Source organism: Mandrillus leucophaeus, unplaced genomic scaffold, assembly GCF_000951045.1.
Source record: "Mandrillus leucophaeus isolate KB7577 unplaced genomic scaffold, Mleu.le_1.0 Scaffold32, whole genome shotgun sequence".
Classification (NCBI taxonomy): Eukaryota; Metazoa; Chordata; class Mammalia; order Primates; family Cercopithecidae; genus Mandrillus; species Mandrillus leucophaeus.
This window is the reverse complement of record NW_012103365.1, coordinates 2206483-2213517: the sequence shown is the minus strand read 5'-3', so window position 1 is coordinate 2213517 and position 7035 is coordinate 2206483.

The following is a 7035-nucleotide window of genomic DNA, read 5'->3' as shown; positions in this document are numbered from 1 at the left end:
TGTTTCGCTGTTGTTATTGTGTTAGAGATGGGATTTCACTCTGTCATTCAGGCAGGAGTGCAGTGGAATCTTCTCAGCTCACTTGCAGCCTCAAATTCCTGGGCTCAAGTAATCCTCCTGTCTCAGCCTCCTGGGTAGTTAGGACTACAGGTACACACCACCACACCCAGCTAATTTTCTTATTTTTTGTAGAAATAGTGTCTTGTTATGTTGCCCAGGTTGATCTTGAATTCCTGGCCTCAAGCAATCCTCCTGCCCCAGCCTCTCAAAGTGTTGGGATTTGGGGCGTGAGTCACGGTGCCTGGCTCCAATTTCTGTTTTAATAGCATCACAAGAATCACACTGGCTGCTGTATGTAGACTTCACTGGGCAAGATGAAAGCTGGGAGACTATTGCAATAATTAAGGTGAAAGATGATGGTGGATTGGACGAGGGTGCCAGCAGTGGAGTGATGAGAAGTGGTCAAATATGGATCCTATTTTGAAAGAACAGCCCGCAAGATTTGTTTATATATGGAATGTAGGCTGTGAGAGAAAGAAATCAAGGATGACTCCAAGATTTTGGTCCTAAACAACTGGAAGTTGCCATTTGCTAAGATGGTGAAGAGAGCAGAAGGAGCACATTTCAAGGGGAGAGTTTTTAAAAAATCCTTGAGCTCCCTGTTACACATTCCAATAAAGGTATGAAGTAGATTATTGTATATGGGAGTATCGGCTTCAAGAGAGAAGTTGGAACAAGAGCTATATATTTTGCAAGTTGTGTTTTTGTTTTCATTTGTCTCAAAGTATTTTCTAATTTCCTTATAACTTCTTCATTGATCCACTGGTTGTTTAAGAGCGTGTTGTTTAATTTCTATATATTTGTGAATTTTATACTTCTCCTTCTTTTGTTGATTTCTAATTGCATTCTGTTGCAGAAAAGATACATTGTATGATCTCAGTATTTTTAAATACATTGAGACTTATTTTGTGGTTTAACATATGGATTATTCTGGAGAATGTTCCATGTGCACTTGAGAAGAATGTATGTTCTGCTGTTGTTGGATAGCCTGTTTTATGTATTTTATATATGTCTGTTAGTTCTAGTAGGTTTGTAGTGTTGCTCAAGCTCCCTATTTACTTATTGATTATTTTGTCTAGATGTTCTATTCAATTTTGAAAGTGGGGCATTGAGGTCTCTAACCATTATTGTAGAGCTGTCTCTTTCTCCCTTCAATACTGCCAATATTTGCTTCATAGATTTTGGGGCTCTGTTGTTTGGTGCACATATGTTTATAATTGTCATCTCTTCTTGGTGAATTGACAAGGCTATATACATGTGGGCGTTATCATTGTATAGTTGGTATTAAAACTATGGGACTGGACAAGATCACCTGGGATGTCAGTGAAGAGAGAAGTCCTAGGATTAAGTACTGATGACCCTCCAACATCAAAAAGTTGGGAAGAGGAGAAGGAGTTGCCAAAGGAGCCTGAGAAAAAATGGCCAGTGACAGGAGGAAAATCAGGTGTGTGGTTTTTCAGCTCAGTAAAGAACACCAGCCTGGTAATAAAAGTCAATACAAAATCCATAACTTGTAGTTTATGGCTCAAAGATGAACAATTATGGTAATTTCTGGGATCATGTGTATGATGTGGTTTTCCAAATGAGGACTGAAAACATCCATCTCCCTTTCACTTACTAATGTCAAGCTGGGCGCTACAGGGCAGTGGTGGGGTTGGTTCCATTAAGAGTTGCATTCTCTGTAGGGCTGTACTCAGTAAAAGACTGATATGTTTTCTCTTCAGAGCTCTCCAGGAAAGCTAGAATTTTGCATCAAGACTGGTATAAACCAGAACCCAGTGGGGCATACTGTCCAGAGTGCCTCAAGGCCTAATAGGATGGCAACACACACAAAAAACTGGCCATATCCCAGTAGTACCAAGTCATAATTCTTCTAGATCGTCAGAACTTTGCCCATCTGGGAAGGAAAGGAATCCCTGAACTAAAACAAACTGGTTTTTTACGAAGAAGACTGGAGAATCAGGTTTGCAAAAAGTATGAACTAGGACAGTTCTGGGGGAGCTTGACAGCAGGAGTCGTCACAGGAACAGTGCAAGAATGACCTGGCTGACCCAGCAATTCCCTCTTAGGTATATAGAAAGAAATAAAAGCATATAGTCACACAAAAACTTGTACACGGATGTTTACAGCAGCATTATTCATAACAGCCAACAGTGGAAATAACTAACAGCTTCCTCGGGTCTTTTTTATAAGGGCAAAAGTCTCATTCATGAGCACTCCACCTTCACAACCTAATTACCTCCCCAAAGCTCCGCCTCCTGATAACACCACATTGGGGATTAGGCTTCAACATATGACTTTTGCTGAGGGAACATGAACATTCAGACCACAGCAGATGCATTCCAGGTGAGGTGGCTATTAGACATCTAAATTGGGTTTAAGAACACGTCCAAGGCCGGCCGAGCACAGTGGCTCACACCTGTAAACCTAGCACTTTGGGAGGCCGAGGCAGGCAGATCACAAGGTCAGGAGTTTGAGACCAACCTGGCCAACGTGGTGAAACTCCGTCTCTACTAAAGATACAAAAAATTAGCCAGGCGTGGTGGTGCACACCTGTAATCCCAGCTACTCGGGAGGCTGAAGCAGGAGAATCACTTGAACCCGGGAGGCGGAGGTTGCAGTGAGCTGAGATCACACCGCTAAACTCCAGCCTGGGCGACAGAGCGAGACTCTGTCTCAACAACAACGACAACAAAAAACCACCCCCAAACATTATCCCTTCCTTTCCCTTCCCTTCCCTTCCCTTGCCCTCTCTCTTCCCCTGTCTATTCTCCACAGGGCAGCCTGATAGCTTTCTAAAGAAGTGAAATCATTTCACAATGGCCAGTGGTTCCTAAGTTAGGAAACTTTTGGGTTCCAGAGGCAGAAACCAACCTCAACCTAGATTAAAGAAAGGAGAGCACGGATGAGCTCAAGTCAAAGGGAATTCTAGGGGGATGGACCTCAGGCACAGCTAGATCCAGGCGTTCAAACAACACCATCAGGTTGCTGTCTCACTTTGTTTCTCCATTGGCTGTGCTTTTCTCATCTTCAGACAGACTCTCCACCTGCCTATAAAGATGGTACCCAACATCTCCAGGCGAAACTGGTCCTCAGTACCTTGGATCTCAGAGAGTAAGAAGTGTCTCTCTCTCTCCCTCAGGACCGAAAGAGTCCCTGAAAAGGAACTCATATACCCACCTCTAAATCCATCACTGAAGGGCTAGCTGGGGTCTTACACTCACCCTTGTGGTGGGGGAGGTGAAGTCTCCTTTTTCGCATCCTGTTTACCAATCCTTATTCCTATTGGAACCACTGTTGCCCCTTCTTTTTTTTGTGCATCTTCCAGAGTTGTTCATACATATGCAAGAAAATATAAAAGGAGGCTGGGCACAATGACTCACTCCTGTAATCCCAACACTTTGGGAGGCTGAGGCGCACAGAACACTTGAGGTCAGGAGTTCGAGACCAGCATGGCCAACACGGCAAAACCCTGCCTCTACTAAAAATATAAAAATTAGCCAGGCGTGTGTGGAGGAAAAGTCAAATATTGCATTTGAACTCAGTTGAAAGTGGACACAAACAATGGTCGCCAAGTCCCAGAACAGGTTGTATGAGCCCCTGGATGCATTCATCCAGCGCTGTTTCGGAAAAATCTCTATTTCAATCTAATCTTACATGTTAGTTATTGAAAAACAACAGGCAATCTCAAAAACAAGTTGATCTTTCTGTGTTCCTTGAGTCCAGTTGCGAAGGGCCCTCGTGACTGGGCCTCACGCCAAACAGCTCGTTACAAAAGAGATAGGGTCCCAGACTGCACCGAAGCTTCTTGAGACCTCTACTCGTCTGTGCACAGACGGGTGGCCAACACTGGAGCCCAGGCTGTTGCTTCCCGGTCTGGTGATGAATCCTCCATAGTCTGGTGAGTGTAAATACATGTATCTTTTCCCTTCTCTTCTTCCCATTGCAATTTGCTTATTATATCAATTTGCTTATTATATCATTTGCTTATCATATCTGCATTGCCATTCATGTGGGGTAAAGGTTGTTTACCCTTAAAGGTACTGTGTGTGTCTTTTCTTTTCCCTTTATGCGTTTCCCGCACAGAACAGCGTGGTGGCAGGCACCTGTAATCCCAGTTACTTGGGAGACTGAGACACTTGAACCTGGAGGGCAGACGTTGCAGTGAGCTGACATCACGCCACTGCACTCCAGCCTGGCCACAGAGCAAGATTCCATCAAAAAGAAAAAGAAAAAAGAAGAAAGAAAAAAGAAAAGGAAAACAGAAAATAAAAGATATAGGGATGCTTCCTAAGAAAAAGGAATCTTTTCCAAAAGTCTCTCCCAAAAGACCTTCCCTTGCCCCTCATTTGCGGAGGTTTCCTTACACGCTCATGTAAAAAGCAATCATGAGCAAGAAAAACGTGCAACACGAGAATCACCTGGTGTGTTTAAAAAGTACGAGATATGGGAGCCCAGTCTCAGACCAATTAAAGCAGAGGCTGAGTCAAAGGGTTCAGAGACAGTGACAATTAGCAGCAAGACCGAAAACGAAAACCAGGTCATCCCCTGCAGAAAAAGAAAAAGGGGGGCGGGGGAGAAGCGGAGTGGAAGAGAAGAACAAAACGGGTGGGAAAAGGGAGGAGGAGTGAGAGGATAGAAAGGAGAAAAAGCAACTATGTCGCCATCCTCTGGTGGACGTAAAGGGCAGGTCCTCAACTCTGTTCTTTCTACTTACTCATTTAAGAAACATGTATGGAAGGGGAATGTGCTGGATGCTGAGATTAGAGCAATGGACAAGAGAGACAGAGTCCCAGACCCATAGAACTGAGTCCGATGGAGGAGGTAGACATTAAATACATTCAGTCATTTATTTATTCAACAAAGATTTACCCAGCACCTACTCTATGCCAGGCACCATCTTAAGAGCTGTGATATGAGCCTGGTGTGGTGGCTCACAGCTGTAGTCCCAGCACTTTGGGAGGCCAAGGAGGGAGGATTGCTTGAGGCCAGGAGTTCAAGGCCAGTCTGGGTAACATAGCAAGACCTCATCTCTACAAAAAATGTTTAAAAATTAGCCGGGCATGGTGGTGTGCACCTGTAGTCCCAGCTACTTGGGAGGCTAAAGTGGGAGGATCACTTGAGCCCAGGAGGTCAAGGCTGCAGTGAACTGTGATCATGCTACTGTACTCCAGCCTGGGTTACAGAGAGAAACCCTGTCTCTTAAAAAATAATATATAGATAGATAGATACAATAGTTTGCATTAGAAACAAAACCAATTATCAACATTCCACAATGTTATGGTGACTATACGGTTTTCATGAACTGGCATTTGTTAGTTCTTTGGAAAGAAAGAAATACTCACTCCAAGAATCTCCTCCAAAAGTACTCAGTGTCTCTAACCCTGGCACAAAACACATGGCAATTATCTCAACAACAGCAAAAAATATATATTAAGCTTGAAGTTATTTTGCAATGGATATGCTACTATTTGTGAATTTGTTAGTATAAGACAGGGATCAGCCCACATTTTCGGCAAAGGGACAGATAGTAAATATTTTAAGCTTGCAGGCTGTATGGTCTGTATTACATCCACTCAACTCTGCTTTGCAGGGCGAAAGTAACACAGACAATATGCAAAGGAATGGGAGTTCCAACACAACTTTATTTACAGACCCTGAAATCTGAATTCCATATAATTCTCACGTGTCACAAAATATCATTCTCCTTTTGTTTTCTTCTGATCATTAAAAAATGCAAACACTATCTTAGCCCACAGACCACACAAAAACAGGCAGCAGGCACGGTTTGGCAGGCAGGCCACCCTTGGCTGACCCCTGGCAAGACAGACGTTACTTGAGATTAAGGCATGAATTTCCCAATGTGCCTTGACAGGGAAACTGAAGAGACACCTAGAAACCTTTGATATCAATAAGGGATCACTCCAGGTATGACAGGTACAATTTTATTCTACAGAGATAGGGATGGAATTTATCCTTTTTTTGCAGGGGGAGGGAAGACTACAAATTGAGTTGTATTGATTCTAAATGGTATTTGAGGATAAAAAAGATGTTTCCAGCCAAGCATGGTGGCTCACACCTATAATCCCACCACTTTGGGAGGTCAAGGTGGACGGATCGCCTGAGGTCAGGAGTTCGAGACCAGCCTGGCCAACATGGTGAAACCCCATCTGTACGAAAAACACAATGCTGCCAGGCATGGTGGCACATGCCTGTAATCCCAATACTGGGGAGGCTGAGGCAGGAGAATCACTTGAACCTGGGAGGTGGAGGTTACAGCGAGTGGAGATTCCTACCACTGCACTCCAGCCTGACCAACAGAGCAAGACTCCGTCTCACACCAAAAAAAAAAGAAAGAAAGAAAAGATGTTTCCATGTTGTACATAATTGTTGTATTAGTTGTCTGTAATTGGCTGGGAGTGGTGGCTCACGCCTGTAATCCTAGCACTTTGGGAGGCTGAGGCAGGCAGATTAGTTGAGGTCAGGAGTTAGAGACCAGCCTGGCAACATGGTGAACTCTCGTCTCTGCTAAAAATACAAAAATTAGCTGGGCATGGTGGTGTGCACCTGTAATCCCAGCTATCTGGGAGGCTGAAGCACGAGATTTGTTTAAATCCAGGAGGCAGAGGTTGCAGTGAGCCAAGATCATGCCACTACATTGCAGCCTGGGCAACAGAGAGTCTGTCTCAAAAATAAAAATTAAAAAATTGCCTGTAATTAATAGGATGTTGGTCCATATGTCATGTAGCCTTGGGCAATTCACTAAATCTCTCTGAACTTTAGTTTCCTTAATGGTATTGTAAATGGAGGGGAAAAATAGTAGCTGGTACTAAGAATGTGTTCAGGAGTAAATGACATAAATGCCTGTGATTGGCTTATCACAGCATCTGGTACACAGCATGCACTTAAATAACGAAAGCTGTTACTATGGCTGTTGTTTGATACCACTCTGCATTGCTTTTTTTTTTTTTTTTT